An 18536-nucleotide genomic window follows, 5' to 3' on the forward strand; every position below is an offset into this window, starting at 1 on the left:
GCACTGGTGTGTTTTCTCTGGTTTAATTATTAATCGATACTGAACGTTTTTCATCAGATCTTCCTTTCAAAAGAGGTTTTCGGCCTCATTGGAACTCGCCTGGTTAAAATAAAGGTTGACATTGGTCAGGTAAGCGAAGTCGGACGTTCCCAGATTAAATAAAACTTGTGGTTCCTCCTTAAAGAAAAGGCAAAACAATTTTATTTTTAAGTAAACGCAATGCGCTTCGTGTCAGTGCCTGTTTTTAAAACGCCAAAACGAAGGAAGGAACACAAACCACAAATCAGTGGTACGCACAAATAGACCAAAGCTGATATTTTCAGTACGATAGTCAGACTTAATTATAAGTTTGTTTGATTTACTATTTGAATATCAGCAGAACAACATTGTTTTTCAGAGACTTACAACTTTGTTACAAAGAAAACGAGTCGTACAGTGTGACTGTTTTCTGTTTTAGGAAACTAAAACTAGTTGTTAGAGAAAGATTGTGGTCATAGTTCAGAGAAACCAACGCTGACTGTTGTAGGAGACGGTTCAGACCACAGTTTCGGGTGTCCAAGTCCTCCCAGACCTTTTGAAGCTTTTTGAAGCTTTTTGCAGCTTTTTGCAGCGCTAAAACATCAAAAACCTCCTCAGCAACATTAGTCATTATTTTCCCGACCATTGAATTTCCTCGCCACAAAAACATCTCTTCTTTGTTCCCCTGGTTTCATTGTTGAGGTCAAATGTTTGACTGCTTTGCCAAAATGTTTAAACTCATACTGACAACATATCATATTTAAAGCCATTCTGAGCACAGCAGCGTACCGTATATTTACTCTGTCAGATATTTAACACCTTGATCAGGAGTCTCTCTGGTTCTCTCTGCTGCATAGAAAAAGATATAAAATATTTAATCACCATCTATAACCACTCAGGCCTTTTGCCTGATGGAAAATATGGACACTGTGCTGTTTCTGCGAGCGAGTGCAGAGCCGCTGACCCGCTTACAGGACGACACTCCTAACACGGTCAAACTCGCAGCCCAAAATCTGATTTTCAAAATGATTTTTTTTTCATGCTAAAAGCTGCTAAAATCGAGCCGAATTCACAGGTACTCTAGTTCTGTTCTGTAAATGTGATTTTCCACTTTTCTCCCGGAGCCACTGGAGCGCCGATCGATCGTTGGCAGATTGATTTTTCCATCCAAGTCTGTTTCTGTTATTTTTTTTTTTTTTTCTTTTTATTCGTCCATATGCAGAGCTGCAGCAGGAAACACCGATCTCTCTCTCTCTCTCTCTCACTGCACCCATCGGGCTGTCAATGTACATTACCTCCAGCCCAACAAACAGATACTCCTGCACTTCCTCTGCTCTGCTTCCTGTACGGAGGTAAAACACACTCCTCACTGATCTAAAAAAACACAAAAAAACAGGAAAAAGCTCCGTGAGAGGCAACAATAAATAATGAACACAGACTTTATTTGTGGTAGCACTTTACAATAACAAACACAAAGTGTTTTACACACAATAAAACATGAATAAATAAACTGAGGTTTAGAGGATCAGAATAAGAATTAAAGACAAAAAGGTTTTTGATCTGAAAGGTCTTTAGAGGTGACCTCAGCGTGACTGTGCCCAAGGAAAAAAAACCCGCCTGATTTCCTTTAATTTATCGTTTCATCTCTGCCGCTCTGAAATCTGAATGTCTTTGCAGCTGAGTGACACAGAAACGTCCAGACGGCCGAGCAGAGCGCAGTGTAAGCTGTCATAAAGGTTTAAACATAGAGCTAATGGCCGGTGTTAACAGGCAGGGAGGCTTTTAGGGAAGAAACACCCCCCCCCACACACACACATCCACATCCACATCCACCTCCACCTCCCATCGCTGTAACCCAGATCTGAGCTCTGACTCCCTGCAAGCTCCTCAAACACTCACACAGCTTTAATTAAAGACAGATTCAGCTCATATTTACCTTTGAAGAAGAAATTCTGCTTTTTATTTGTTGCATTAAAGCTGTCGTCTTCTCACAAAACCACCAGAGGTTTCTAATTCAGCCAGTAAAAGGAACAAATAACATCAGAGCTACAATCACAGTAACAAACATCTCATTATCTAACCCTAACCGTCCCTATTTAAACCAAAACAATTTAGCCTGAACTTGAACTTAATCCCCCCAAAACTAAAAAAGTAGTTATGATATTATTTCTGTGTTCTTCCTACAGAGATTTCAGGTATCAGAGAAGTAAATTTCCTTCGTTTTAAGACCAAATATTAGAAATTTGAGACTATTTTTTAGACAAATTATGTGAGATGGTTTCAGTTGATTTCTCCTTGCAGGTCACTATGAGGTGAGTCATGTTGTTTATATAGAAAAGGTCTTTTACCAGCAGGGAAGTATAGAGGTCAGCATTAGGCTGATGGATGTTATTGGCTATGAAAATGTATTTTGCAGCCAAAGAATCAACCAATACGGCTGCAACCAACGATTATTTTCATTATCGATTCATCTGTAGATTATTTTCTCGATTAATATATTAGTTGGTCTATAAAATTTGAGAAAATGGTGAAAAATGTCGATCAGTGTTTCCCAAAGTCCGAGATGACGTCCTCAAATGTCTCAAAGATATTCAGTTTACTGTCATAGAGATTAAAGAAACCAGAAAATATTCACATTTGAGAAGCTGGAATCAGAGAACTTTTGCATTAACTTTAACTTAAAAAGAGACTCAAAACAACTAATTGATTATCAAAATAACTGGCGATTAATTTACTAAGTTTCACCAGTGACAAAAAGAGAAATATACAGTATTTATAAATTAAGTCACACATATTAAAGCCTGTAAAATATTTGTAAAAGTGCATGGGATTTTTTCCAGTATAGTGCAAGTAAAGATTCACAATGAGCAAAACAAATCAGCACAACTCAATTAGTTGTAGCTTTGATATTTCAGACTTTATATATGTAGAATTATAAAGGATGAATTTCACTTGTCACGGTATGTTTAGATTTTGATAAATAAATATGACTTTTGATCACGTTTTCAGCTGCACCATGAGAACAAGACTGTTTTTGTGCTTTCTAAAGACCAAACAGAACAGGACTCATGAGTTCTTCTATCGATAATCAAACTGCATCACATCAATCAGATCAGACTGAGTCAAATTCAATAACAGAACAATATCAGCCCAGATTTCCTAGAAATTTTGGTGGGTAGTTGTAGGTGGTCAAAGCTAAAAGGTCACAAAACCTCCAGAGGACTTGGTGTGTGTGTGTTTGTGTGTGTTTGTGTGTGTAACTGCAGGACGCTGCAGTTGAATGTCCTGACCTTTACTGAGTGTCAGTGTTCGGCCTGCAGGCTTCGACCTCAGCGTGACGCTCGGGTCAAACCACCACAGAGTTACTGTGTCGACCAGACGTTTGACTGACAGCTCACTGACACACACACACACCAAACTGTGATCTTCACTAAAGCTGCAATATCACACTTCATTAACATTTTATCCGTCACTTAAGGACTCCTGACACATGTAAGCTGCTATAAAGACTCAGAAAATATTTATTTTTGATCCAGTTTCATAAAGTTTTGGACAAATATTTACATGATATATTAAATATTCTATATACTAAACTACATATTAATAAATCACCATATCATCAGCATACATTTGGCAGCCAGGACATCTCGCAGGTAGGTTGTAATAAATAGCAATGGACCTAGAACAGACCCCTGTGGTATCCCCATGTCGAAGATGTTTTTTAAGTCTAAAACGACTGCTCCCACAGCACGACCTGCATCCAAAAACCTTTTATTGTTTCAGTTAGCTGGCAGTTTGCAGTCTCAGTTGGATGTTTGGGTCTCAATACGAATTGTTGTTGATGCAGTAACTTGATTTGTCTCTGGATGTATTAACTTAAAAACTGACGATATGTCGGTGCTGCAGCTTGTTTCTGCTGCCCCCAAGTGGACAAAAACAATCCGTTAATTATTACTGAAAATAGTTACGCTAATCTTAACCCAAAAATTGAATAAAATGTGAAATGATGTGAAAAGAAATCAAAACCTTGCTGTCAATGGATATGATATGAAAAAGACAATATGTTATTTGTTTACCTTGGCTGTAAATATGTCACCATGGAGACTGAAGGGACTCTGTTTACTTTCTGTTTTGATTTTGTTTGACATGAAAATGTTTCTCTGTTTTCCCTCCGTGTGACGCTCCACTGAGCACCTTCTCCCACACGGTTTGACCTTTAACCTCCCCACACACACACACACACACATCACACTCCCCACCGGTCGTGTGTGTTGTCATGGGCGATGCGGCTACTATTACCTCGTCCTCTGTGTCAATATGCCAAAACGGGTTGGATCAGCGCGTTTGTTTTGTCAACCCCAGTAGACGAGGCAGGTGGAGAGGTTGTCAAATATTGATGCCAGAAGTTGAAAAACACACAACTGCTCCCCTCAGAGGAAAACAGAAAATTCAATATTCAAAACAACTTTATCTGTTTAATTCACTTTACCTATAACTGTATCTGTCAGTCACCACTTTGTAATTTGACTATTTCTTTATTAGCGACTCTCTGGTGCATATTAAGCATCTCATTTGCATTTTTGTTGTCGCTTTCTGCAACTCAAACACTTTCTCGAAGATTTTTGGAGCTTGTCATTGTCACAAAAGGCTGTTGTTTACTTTAAACTATGGTGAACTCTGTATAAGTGCAGCAGGAAACACAATAATAATGAAACCCGGGTTAAGATCTGTTAAAATGTATCTGCTGCCTTTAAAAAATCTGGGAATTAGTGGGTGAAAGTAGGTCAAAACCAGGTCTGAAGGTTCTCAGTCATCCAGGTCATGGTTATCCAAGGAGAGTTGAAACAAGGGCAACTGGACTGAAGACGTTACACCTCTCATCCAATGGGCTTCAATTCCCAGGTGTCTAACCTCTATGGGGTTATTATCAAGGTCATAGTTCATTACTTGGTCTGTTAGTGCCAGGAGGGTTACCTTCACCTGAAAGATAAGCGACACCCTTTCCAGGACAACAATGTACATATTTTGATTGGGAGGACAGATGGAGTGAAAGAGGAGTGAAGGCGGCCATCTACGTCAAAGTAGAGAAACCATCTCTCACCAGAGGAAGAGGTCTACCGCACCACTTACCCCCCACTCCCAGGAGACTTAACCACCATTCACACTTGGCCTCACGTGACTCCAACGACTCTATCGACTGTCGTTACAACAACTAGGAGCACTAACGAACCGAGTGGTATCAATGACCTTGATAACGACTCCACAGAGGATAAAAACACGGGACTCCCCACCAGTCATAGTCAATTATCTTCAACCGAGACCATTTGTCCTTGATTCAACCCTCCTTGGAGGTCAAAACCATTATCAATAATCAGTAACCGTCCTCAAAAACCTGCCAAAAAATAATTATAAAGATTTTAGTCACGTTTAATTCATGTTCAATTTATTTTTTGGTTGAAATTAACAATGTAGAATCTTTTATTATATCAAGTTAACTTCCCTGTCAGGTAATAATCACAAGGTCATGAATTGCAAACAATTTTGTCCTTGTTATAAAATGTGTTTCCCTGCAGAATTAATAAAAACTAAATCAACCGTTGAAACTAGTCTCAGGAAATAAAAGTCTTAAACTTCAGGACTTGAGATGACATGTTCATGTGTCTTTAGACAAAGAATACAAAGCAAATTGTAGAAGCGGCGTAATTGCATTTTTTTTTAAAAAAGGCATGAGTGGACGCTAACAGGCTGTTGTGTAGTGTCTTTCAAAACGAGCATATTTATTATCCTCTAACATGCTGCAGCTTATAAAACGGGGAAAACAAAAGGCCAGGTAATTTCCTGGAAACCTTCAAAATAAAAGCATTTCTGTTTAACTGGAAACCAGGCATTTATAGTGTATTCTACATATAAACACTAAATAATTACCATTTCCAGGTTTATCCTAATGTGTACATTTTACTGTAAATAAATGTAAATACTGCATTCTGTATTTTTAACATACAACTCAAACTAAACACCTATTTTATTCGCTGTGAGCGATGCAAACTGAAGACGAGTTGAGTGAAACATTTGCACTTATCCAATATCAAATTTTAGTGTAATTTGCATAAAAATCAACAAGATACTTAAACTTTAAAGAATCCAAAATTAAAAAATATACAATATCCAGTGAATAAAAAGCTGTCATTGACATGTTAATCCTGAAGCTTCACGACTCAAATTCATAATTGACAACAAGAGACGAGTCATCCAGACAGACACCTGCCAGCCAATCAGAAAGCAGCATTTCCAGTTGTTATGGTATAAAACAAAGTTGCATCTTTAAGCGAACACCTGCAGCATCGGACCAACAGGTGAACGTACTGATGACCCGTAATCCTTTCATCCTTTTTATGCTCATTTGACAGCTTTTTAAACGTCTCGTTGTATGTTGTGCTGACTTTGATATGATGATGTTGAATAATTCAGAGTATTTTCGGCCTCCTGCTGCTTTTTTTTTTTTTTTTTTTTTCCAGGAAGCTGCCGAAGCTCACAGATCAGCCTGACCTAAAAGCTCTGACATCTCAAGGGGCGATCACACACTGAGCTGCCAAAAATACTACGAGTGTGTGTGTTTGTGTGTGTGTGTTTGTGTGTGTGTGTGTGTGTGTGTGTGTGTGTGTGTGTGTGTGTGTGTGTGTGTGTGTGTGTGTGTGTGTGTGTGTGTCAGTGCATCACTCGTCCAGACTAGACAGCAGAAACACAACCTTGACCTAGATACTGAAAAAACAAGCAGAGGAGGGTTCAAGGAGAAGAGGAGGAGACACGAGGAAGAGAGGGGGAGAAGTGAAGGAAGAGGAGGGAAGGAAAACAAAGATGGCAGAAAACGAGGGAGACGTGAGGAAGAGAGGAGGAGAGAAATGTGAAACAAGAGGGAGAAAAGAAGAAATGAGAGAGGAGAAAAAGTTAGGAGAGGTTGTAGCAAAAGAGGAGGAAAGAGAGAGAGACATGGAAGAGGAGGAGAAAGACAAAAATGCAGGACAGAGGGTAACAAAAGAAAAGATTAAAAATTAAAGAAATGAGGGGGAGGACAAAGATGGCAGAAAAAGACAAGTAGAAAGAGGAAAAATGACAGAAGGAGAGGAGGGGATGACAGAGGAGAACATGAGGACTGGAGGAGATATAATGAAAAGAGGAAGAGATGGAGAGGAAAAATAGAAGGAGGGAGAATAAATGAGGGAAATAAAAGGGGAGCAAAGAGAGAGAAATCCAGGAAGAGAAAAGTACAGGAGAGAAAGACGACAAGAGGAGATGACAGGATAGAAGAGAGATAGAAGAGAGGAAGAAGGAGAACAGACAAGTCAAAAAGAGAAGAAGGAAGAGAGGAAACGGAGGGATAAAATTTGAAAAGAGTGGAGGAGTGTTGGTTGGAGGTCACGGCCTCCCTCCTGTTGATCTGATGGATCCACACTGACAACCAGAGACCGCTGGAGACTCTGTGTGTGTGTGTGTGTGTGTGTGTGTGTGTGTGTGTGTGTGTGTGTGTGTTTCCCTGGAGGTGTTTTCTTTATCGACTGTGGGTTTGTCTGGAAACACACACACACACACACACACACACACACCAGAGGTCAGAGGTCACACTCGAAATATTTCTCTGGTACAGATGGCAGGTTTCAGATCCATCAGAGTGTGAAAGGTCACAGTGCAGCAGCAGTCGTAGTTTCTGCCTTTGCAACAGTAGCAGCAGCAGTTTCAGTAGTAGTTATGGTATTTGTGGTAGTACACATGGTAGTATTAATATCAGTACGGGCTATACTAGGTGTGGTAGTGGTTGTAGTAATAGCAGTAGCAGGAGTTTCAGTAATAGTTTTGTATTTGTAGTAGTACGTGTAGTAGTGTCAGTAGGGGCTGTACTGAGTGTTATAGTAGAAGGGGGAGTTTCAGTAGTAGTTATGTATTTGTGGTAGTAGATAGTAGTATTAATATCAGTAGGGGCTGTACTGGGGTTGGTAGTAGTTGTAGTAATAGCAGTAGCAGGAGTTTCAGTAATAGTTATGGTATTTGTAGTAGTACATGTAGTAGTAGTGTCAGTAAGGGCTGGGTGTGGTAGTGGAAAGAGGAGTTTTAGTAGTAGTTATGTAATTGTTGTAGTAGTAGTAGTACATGTAGTAAAAGGTGTACTACTACTACTAGTACTAATATCAGTAGGGGCAGTAATTGTAGTGTGCATGCAGATTTTGTAGTAGTAATATTAGTACCAGTAGTCATAGTAGTAGTATTAGTAGTTTTAGTAGTAGCAACAGTACATCCAAATATATTTTCAGTAGTAGTAGTACATGTAGTAAAAGGTGTACTACTAATAGCAGTAGTAGTTGTAGTACTGGTCTCTCTACGGTTAGTGTTACATCCCCGCCTCCCTCCTGTGAGTCATTTCTTCACCTCCAGCTGAACTAATGTAAATATTTGTATATGAATCAGAAACTCACTGACCTTTTCACCCTTCTCTACCCCCCGAGACTTCTCTACACACACACACACACACACACACACACACACACACACACACACACACACACACACATACGGGAAAACACACTTTGGCGCAGCCTTAAAAATGTTTTGTTTTTCATATTTCCTTCCTGTTGCCACATTTTTTTTAGTTGTGGCCTATTTGACATAAACTCTTGAAACTCCTGAACGCACAGTAAGTGTTGCTACAGCAGCCCAGCGGCCTGAACTGGCTATTGATCAGCAGCCATTAATTTGAGTCTCTTAAAATTTTGCGTAGTTAATTTTTGTTGCCAGACAGGATCTAGATATTCTCCCAAAAATCCCCCATTTCTATAATCTCTCTGTTTTTTGCACTTGATTCTGTAAACTTGAGCTCAACATCGATTAAAAATAAGATAAAACGTCGACGATGGTGATGATGGAGATGATGACACTCAGGCTGACAGCGCTGACAGTCACGGTGACGACGACGATGATGATAATGACAGCAGTGATGACGTTTATTCAGAGGAATGGGTTCACACTCAGCGAGGAGTCGATATCAGAGTGTTTAATGTAATTACATGATGGACGTGTGTGATCTCATTCACTGGAGACAGTTTGGACTGGAGCAGGTTGGGAGTCAAAGCTTTACGTCTTATGTTAAAACTACATGAGATGTTTGGAAACTTGTAGGAAAATATTTCTTTCTTCTAGCACATTCACTGTCAATAAAGAAAGAAAATAATGTTCAAAATACTCCAAATAGGAGTTTTATTAAGAGGAATCTGAGTATTTTTCTTACCTTTTAGACACAAAGCTGTGACAGTTTAGATTTAAAGTTAGTTTTTCCATTTTCATTCTCCTGTAACGTCATCAGTTTGTGTCTCTACACGTATTAAGATTTTATTATTAATTTACCATTTTAACAGACTCGTTTTTGAGCGGCTGATTGGGAGGTAATGAGGCTAACAGGAAGAATGTGTTAACCTCAAATTGGGGAAAATGTGCAAAGTTTGTAGAGGTAACCTGCTGTTTTGTAGGGTGTCTGTTGTATTTATGTGAGATTTTGTTTTCACCAGAACAAAACTCAGCCTTTAGACATGACGGTATGTTGTCGACTGGTGGAAGCGTTTAGTCGTTCCTACCAAAAATACTTTTTTAAAAACATAAATCTTTGCCAGCGTTCATGTAGACTGTTATTGTAGGATCACAGTCTGTCATGAAACGGAAACGTCTTAAACGTCTTTAAAAAACACAGCAGCTCCGTGCAAAGACGTCGGATTGAAGATGCGAGCCGGAGGAAATTCCTGCCTGCTCGCTCTGAAAGGCGTCTATTGTGTTGTGATAATCCACTTAACCTGGACACATTCGATCATGTTTGCACAAACAGCTCGCAGGCCCTCCTCTGTTTACCCAGCAGCACACACCTGCTGTAACAGGCTCAGATAAATATTCTCAACTGTAGAGCTGAAACCATTAAACTGCTGCAAAGTGAAGGACTGACAAAGTGGATCTGAAGACAAAAACATTAGAAAGAACTAAAACTAAACTTATCTAAAATAAAATAAACCTTCAAATATAAATACTGTATCACACACCTGGGTAAATCTTACATCACAGCCAACAACCAATCACAAAGGGTTGTTTATTTTCAGATGTCTTGATTGGTCTTATTTAATATAAATTAGATGTTTAGATGACACATTTGTTACATACTTAAATTTTATGTGTATTTTAGAAAAAAAATTCATAGGTATTTTACACCAAATCTATCTAAGTGCTAGAGATTTATATATATATTTAGTTATTATTTGTATTTTAATATATTTATAATAAAAAGTAATTTAACTAGAGAAGTCTACTATATTTATACTTTTTAAGGGAAATTTTTTTGTAATTTTCTGAATACTTATGAATGTGTTTTATGACAAACTCATACATTGTTTTAACGTAAATTTTAAGAGAAATAAAAGTTCATAGTTACAAATGTATTTTAAGATAAATTATTTAAAAAATGCTACAGATTTGTAACAATAAGTATATAATAATAAGTATATTTATGTATATATGCTAATAAAAATGTAATTGTATGGATTTTAAGTCACATTTGTAAAAGTGTTGTATATTTACAAATTTATAAGTTAAACACATTTACAGATATATTTGAAGACAAATTCATAAAAATGCAGCATATTTATTAATGTTTTAAAGAATCTTTTAGTTAATTTAAAAAATGTAAAATGCTAAACATATTTAAATGCACTTAAGAACACATGTATGAGAGCTGAACACGTCTTAGATTATTTCATTTTAAGACAAATTATAAAATGTTAAACATTCTTAAATGAAATATAAGCACAGCAGGTGCAGCAACAGGTGTAAAGATTTAAATCTTGTAGCTGCTGATACAGTCAACTACAGATTAAAGACATAATTATACAAGTATATTTGTAAACTGTACTTGAACTGAACTATGAAATTGTGCATCATGACTATTAGATTACATTAGATTCAATTAATATGTGAGAGACGGATGTAAAAAGTTGACATAAATGCATTTAAAAATACATTTTTTTAGTAATTAATCCTCGTCACTCCCTCACACAGTCTGGCTGTTAATAGCAGCAGTAATTAAATGTCACATGTAAAACTCGTTAGCGCTAACAACACCCTGTCAGTCAGATCTGAGGACCTGATTGAAGACCTGACAGCGGCAGGGACAATCTGTTCCAGCTGTCTCGCTCCTTGTTTTTCCGACCTCGTGACCTCTCTTCCTGGCTCTTCCTGTCACCAAGTCAGAGCTGCCATGTTGGATCTGATGCAGGGCGCGAACAAGCCGCCATGCTGCACCACCACTGTCGTATTCATTAACACCTCCACCTGTCACACACACACACACACACACACACATTCACACGTACAGTACAAGTTTATACACACACCTACTGACTGTACTGCTCTGTGAAGCAGCTGGACGTCAACCCTGGTTTTGTTCAAAGTGCTTTTGTAAATAAATTTGAATTGACTTTATTGGAAAGAGGTGTGAGTGACAGTTTTGGGGTGATTGACAGCTCAGTGTAACAAGGTGTGTCAGTGTGTGAGTTTCAGTACTACACTGCTACCACTACTACGACCAGTACTTCCAATACTGGTACAAGATAGTAATGTTACTACAACTGGTATTTCTACAATTAGTCAGTGGTGGGAGAAATATTTAGATCTTTAAGTTAAAATAGTAAAACTAGCAAGCAAGGAAACTTTATTTATACAGCACCTTTTTAAAACAGACGAAGAAGAAAAAGGGAACGAGGGAGATAGAAGAGACAGAGAAGGCCCAAAGTCTAAAAGCCAAAGACAACAAAGATGTTTTTTTTTTAAAGATGTGCACCGATAAAGTTTCTCAGAATCTGTTCAAGAATCAACGAGCAACAACAGCAAAAAAAGTTGGAGTCTGGTAAAAGCAGGACGGATTCCTCTTGGACCTCAAAATTTACATTTTGATCACAAACAGCCTGATCAAATTTGACCAATAAAATGTGAATAACAGTATCTGGGCCAATAATTCCATTCTATTGTAGTAAATACTCATATTACTGTTGGATTGTTGGATTATATTGATGTATATTGATATTGTAGTTGGATACAGTGAATAATTTTAACTACTTTATACACTGTTGGTAGTTTCTACATCTGTATCTTTAACACAGCATCATATTTTATTCATTAATGCTAATTTGCAGAAGTAAGAATTAACTGTCTGATAGATGTAGTTAAAGTATAAGAATTGATTCAGATATTAAGTGGAGTAGAAGCATAAAGTAGCAGAATATAAGACAATGTAAGTACAGTAAATCACGTTCCACCATTGCTACAACTGATGCTACTACTGTTGTTATTACTACTAGTACTATTACTATAAGCTCTACTATTTACTCAGTAGAGGAATGAAGCCTCTTTTTATTTCTAACAGGTCTGTTTCGCCCTCTGCTGGTCACCAGTACAACCTGCAGTTTCAATACAACACTGATGACATCACGGCAACCTCACCTGCTCTCAGACAGGGGAGACAAACTGATATATGAGGTCAGTGACGACCTTTTATTGATTGAATTGAATGATTGATTGAAGACATTTAGATCAGTGAGAGTTCTAGTGTGAGAGTACAAAAAAATGGTGTTTTAGATGTTTGTGTTACTACAGCGTGAAAATGTGTAATTTAAAGACATTAAATATGAAAATATCAACAGATTGAAGCCAAAAATATTAATATCATTCTTGTAACTGTGTAGTTTGTTCATAAATTAAGTTTTGTAAAGTGAGAACTTAATAAACTAAACTTCACCCTGCAGCTTTTTAGTCATTACTAAAATCTGTTTTTGACATTTTTCACAATTTTTATTATCATTTATTGTACCTTAAAACTCAATCAGTCAACATATGTATTATTAAAAACCTGATGCAGTTTCACACCCATCTCTCTCAGAGAAAGAAATAAATGACGAAGAAAATATGAAAGAAAAAACTGAAAGAAACATGTAAATAAAATTATTTTCTGTTTTTCTTTTTCTCCAAGTTTCTTAAGTTTTAGGTTTCAAGGTGAAACTTTTTAGCAAAAACACATTTTGTATTAACATGTTCTACTTTTTTTTTGTTTTTTGCAATATTTCTCTTATTGCTCTCATATTGCTTTGGACAAACATGTCTGCTAAATTAATGTAATATAATGATGATTTTATGCTCTAAATATATGAAATACTGTAAAAATAAAAAAATTCCAAGTGTAAAAAGTACGAAAAATAAGCAATAAGACATTATGAATGTAAACCACCCAATGAAAGTGATGTAAATAAAGATGAAGTCAGACCTTAATGTCCCTTCTCAGCGGCGGTAGAACATGGAGGTAATCCTCGTCCGCAGGGATTAACGATTAGCGTCTTCATCGAGACTCGAGCAGCTTTCATGAGCTTCTCTCAGCGCTTCTGTCTTACTGTAATCCTGCAGCTCTATGACAGTCTGCAGGGTAATAACATAAAACACAGAGACGAGAGCGTCACACACACAAACACACACACACACACACACACAGTATCTGTGTACTGTAAATACTGCGTACGCATACTGTGTATGTTGGTATTTGACAGATACACAAATAAATACTAATGTTGGTAGATGATCAGTAATCATTAACTGTTAAGTCTGTTATTTTCTTGATTTATCACATATCTTCTCAAATTTATCAAGACAACACAAGTATTAGAAGTAGAAGTACTAGAAATAAACAGCAGTAGAAGTAGTGATAGCAGTTGAACAACTAGCAGTATGAGAAGTAAAAGTAGTAACAGTGTTAGAGTAGAAGTAGCGAAACAGGTAGTAATAGTAGTAATTGTTGCACCAGAGGTAATAGTTGTTGTAGCAGTAGTAGTAGTAAATGGAGTAGTATAAATATAACAAGAGAGAAATGTAGTAACAGTGGTAAGTGTAAAAGTAGCAGTAGTTGTAGTACTACTAATACCGCTCCTACAGGTGGTAGTAGTATAAGTACAAGAGGAGACAGATAGGGAGTACCAGTAGTGGGTGTAAGAGTAACAGTACAGCAGCAGTTGAAGTACTATTAGTACCACTCCTACACACTCCCACAGGTGGTAGTAGTACAAGTACAAGTACAAGTACAAGAGGATATAGACAAGAAGTACCAGTGATGGGTGTAAGAGTAACAGTACAGTAGTAGTTGTAGTTCTATTAGTAGTAGTACCTCTACTACAGGTGGTAGTATATGATATAGTGGATGTATAGAGTAGTAGTAGCTGCAGAGTAGTAAAAGTTTGAGTAGTACTAGAGGTGGAGGAGTTGTAGTACTAGTAGTAGATAGTTATATATATATATATATAGATTCACATTCACATTCACATTTTGCTCATATTTCTGATTTTACAGTTTGTATTTTGTTAAAAATTTAAATCTGGATCCAAACACAGTAAACTGAAGCTACAGAAGATCAGACTGGTGGTTTAATACTAAATATATAAAATATGTATATTATAAATTGTACATAATCAGATTTAATTTCATTCTGTCCAGTAAAACCTGGTTTAAGATGTTTTCTGTTCATCCTCAATTGAAGACGTCACAGTTTAATCTCCACTGACACCAGTCGTCTGTTGGACTGCGTCAACATGGTCAACATTTATGTGTAGCTTATTTTTTATTTGAGTTGTAGATACTTTGAGTTCGGCCTTTAACCTTCTCAACTCAAAGTCAACTCTGTTTCTTTACTCTAAAAAACGTAAACTGTGCAGATGGAAGATTTAAAGGTAAAACCGTCCTCGTTGTCAGTCAAACCTCCTCCAATAATCAAGTGAAGTGAACAGCAGGAAGGTAACTGAAGTCGTTTTTAGCTGCGTGTTATTATGCAGCGCAATTATTCAGGTCAAGTCAAAGGCTGCAGTGAAACCGGATCACCTGCAGACACCAGATATCTGTGAGAGGAAACACTAGTGTACCATCACCGACACCGTCTGGACAGTCTGCACCGCCAACGTCTGAAAAAACCTCCAGAGAAACAATCCAGAGCACAAAAAACAAGCTCAGCGACTGTAAAGTGAAGAAAAATGAACAGAAAAACAAAACATCAGAAAAAACAGTGAAGAAATAAACTGTATAAGTAGCATCTTCTTCTTTATATTGTTGAGTAAATTACATCCAACATAACGTTAATAAAACCCTTATTTTGCAAAGAAATAACCAAAATACTCACTTTTCTATTATGTTTTTAATTCCTGATTGAAGGAACCTTTAAATAATTATTTCAGCCTCCAGATTTTGACGCATCGTTTCTCATTAACTGTTCAGTAAAACATTATCCATTAAATATGTGTCGTTTGTTGTTGTTGTTGAGTCTTTTCTCCTGAAGGTTTGTTAATATTTGATGATGTCAGCGGAGGTCTTTGTGTCGGACCAACAGGTGAACATTATGTCATGTTCAGTTCCAGCTTTTAACAAATAGATGAAGGAAAATCATCAATGTTGTTGTTCAAAGTTAGTTTAATGCTCTTAAAGTTCAAATTTATCTGAATTTATCTAAAAATTTTAAATAATTCCTCAGAAATCTGGTCTTTATTATTTAGCTGTGACATTTCAAGCCATGTTTCACATCAACAAGTAAATAATAAACAACAAAAAATGATTTAATATCTTGAATATTCTCCAAGTTTTGGGGGTTAAATGTCAGCGAGACATGAAAACACAAACCTCTGTTGCCTGAAATGTTGTGAAAGCTGAACTGAAATTGGGTTAAAAAAAAAAAAAAGAAAACAGGACTTCACGCTCTGATTCCTGAATGAATGGAGGTGGAATAAAGGGCCGGACGGCAGAGAGTGGTTTATCTGAGCCCTGGATTTGGACGGTATTAGTGTAATCTTGTCTCTCTGCGACCAACAGGTCCGCTCATCATCTATCCGATACGTCCGGCGTCATCCTACAGATGATAAATGTCACATCTGGGGGCTGCAGCTCGACTCGTATCTGTCGGTGAAGAAGAGTCACAAAGAGTTTACTCTCCTGACACTGTCTTATTTATTGATACCTTTTAAAGTCCCTGCTGTGTTTCCTCAACTTAATCCAACATCACAAGGCGAAGGAAAGAGCACACCCTGACCTTTGACCTCTTTCATTTTGGTCGCTTGTCATGTTTAAATGTCGAGGAACTGGGGTTTAAATCGTCTCGCTGTTACTAAGTTTTTCGTCCTGTAGGCGTCGATTTAAGGCTAAAAATGTACAAATACAGTTTAAATATGTTTCACTTTTAGTGGGAAGTTTTGCTTAAGTTTCTTTTCTTTTAAAATAATCCAAGAAAACACAATTAATGGAAAAATCATGTTTGAGCTCATCAGTTTATATAACAGATAAATAATAAATGAATAATTTAACAATATATATTAGTGCTTGAGTGAGTATTTCTGATCTTTTCATGGGATTTGATGACAAATATCCTTGGAGTTGTAGTGCACTGAGCCCTCTGGGCCACCGTACGACCTCTTTTCATAATAAACAAACTGACTAGAGAGACTGTGGATCTCTTTCTTGGAGAAATGTGTAAATAAAATAGAAAATAAAGTAAATAAATCTCTTTTTTTTATACAGTATGTCCATAATTTTGTCTTGGAAGCTGATTAAATTATGAAAAATTAAGATTATAAACACAAATATAACTGATGAGCTAAATGTTTGTATTCAGTGGTTTTAATGACGCTTCTGTTTATCAAACATGTTGCTAATTAAATATTAAAATTCATTTCAAGCACCTTAATATTTAATGTTTTTATAACGTTAAATACAGGAAGTGCAGAAAATGATACTGACATGATATTTTTCATGTATTTTCTAAGTTATTTACATCATAATCTTTGACTTTAAAACAATTATTAACAGTCTTAAAAAGCTTTTTTTTTCATTTTTCACATCTTAAAATGTGAATATTTCTTCTTGCAATTGACACAAATCTAAATGAAAAGTAGAACGAACTGTAAAAACAACTTATTAACACTCTCTTTTTTTTGTTATAAATAAATAAATCTATAAATAATCAGGAACAACCTGGAGATAAACACCCCGTCTGCAATCAATCAAATCCATCCAGACCTTCTAATTCTCGGCTCTGTGGCCCAGTTTGGCTTCAATCTCTTAAACCTCCCCTCGGCTCTCGTAACCCCCCTCCCACAACACGACATAACACGACCACAGAGCTGCGTGGTGAATAATTGACGAGCTCTCCCTCCCCTTCCTCTCCTCTCTTCTCTCCTCTCTCTCTGTGTGTGTCTCTTTCCATCTCGTTGTCTTTGTGGTGTTTTCCAGGCCGTGACAAACTCGCCCTCCATCATGTCCAGTTTCCACCTGCTGCTGCCTGCTGCTGGATGTTGACGACCGTCAGCAGGTAAACGCACGGAAACGAGAGGAGCAGCTGCTGCCGGTAAGACGTTATTAAACAATTGTTTCCAGGAAATAATGCAGAGAAATAGCAGCTTTTTTATCATTTTCTATACAGCAGATTTTGTTTAAAAGCCTTAAACAGACGTTTTTATGACGTTTCATGAAGATCTTACGTTTATATTAAAAACCATCAATATTCCAGAGTAAAAAAAGACTTTTAATTTACTTTTCTTTTCTTTGTTCTGTCTAAAGAAGAACATTTCTTTTCTTTTCTTCCTCCAGATGAACTTAATTGTTCCTTAAACTTGAACTTTTGCAGCTTTTACATTCTTTTCAGGTCAGGATATTATTCTTGTATTCTCATCAGAAGCGTTTTTTAAAAGCTTCCTCGTGTTCCTCGACCTCCGCGACTCGTCTTTAGAGACATCAGAGGAAAATAAGAAAGAAAATATTTCTGTGAAACCGAGTTATGTTTATTTTTTCTGGCTTTTCTCTCTCTTTTTTTTTTTTACTTCCTCGGGACTGCGAAAACAATTCAGATCAATCAGTTTTTGGATTTTGTAACGTTTTGTAAAGACTATTTATGAAACACAGTTGGAATCGAACCCACGGAGCGACTTTAACCATCAGCCTGAGATGTGGAAACTTTGAGTCTTTGTTGTTGAGTTTTGGAGGTTTTATGTCAGGAAGTATTTCAGAGTTTTCAGTCGACTGTTTGGTCGTAAAGACGTTTAATTTTTAGTTACTTTTAAGTGATTATTTCCAGGTGTAGTGAGTTAGTTATATTGATTGATTTATAGTGATATCAAGCCTCGTTTATTCAAGATTTTTACACACAGAAATCCCCAAAAAACAAGATTTCACAACAAGGTTTTTCATATTTATATCTGTTCTTATTGTCTGCAGCTGTTACTACATTCTCTGTTGTATAAGAAGAGATAAAACTACTTAACATCTCTTTTTTGTTGCATTTTTTTTTAGTTCAATCTGTTTCTGGTACAAAATGACATCAATGCCGTGAAAAAAAGAAAAGAAAAGACACTTAATTAATTTAATTGAACCTCTTCTGTAGTTCAAAGTTTACAAAGAGGCTGAATTTTGAGGGAAATGATGTAATGACG

At 36.8% G+C, this 18536-nt stretch overlaps 1 protein-coding gene across 5 annotated transcripts in view; it reads left to right on the forward strand.

The window, feature by feature from the left end:
* The window catches only part of LOC137177374 (aryl hydrocarbon receptor-like), a 52915-nt gene extending 35460 nt beyond the window's left edge, over positions 1 to 17455 (forward strand). For 4 of the 5 annotated variants that reach the window (XR_010926088.1, XR_010926087.1, XR_010926090.1 and 1 more), the window contains 2 exons: positions 12461 to 12573; positions 17341 to 17455. The gene's annotated coding sequence lies outside the window, so the exon portion shown is untranslated. The remainder of the gene's footprint in view (positions 1 to 12460; positions 12574 to 17340) is intronic. The other variant, XR_010926089.1, reaches the window with a different exon arrangement.
* Positions 17456 to 18536: the final 1081 nt, after the last annotated feature.

The sequence above is a fragment of the Thunnus thynnus genome, chromosome 24 (genome assembly GCF_963924715.1).
Source record: "Thunnus thynnus chromosome 24, fThuThy2.1, whole genome shotgun sequence".
Classification (NCBI taxonomy): Eukaryota; Metazoa; Chordata; class Actinopteri; order Scombriformes; family Scombridae; genus Thunnus; species Thunnus thynnus.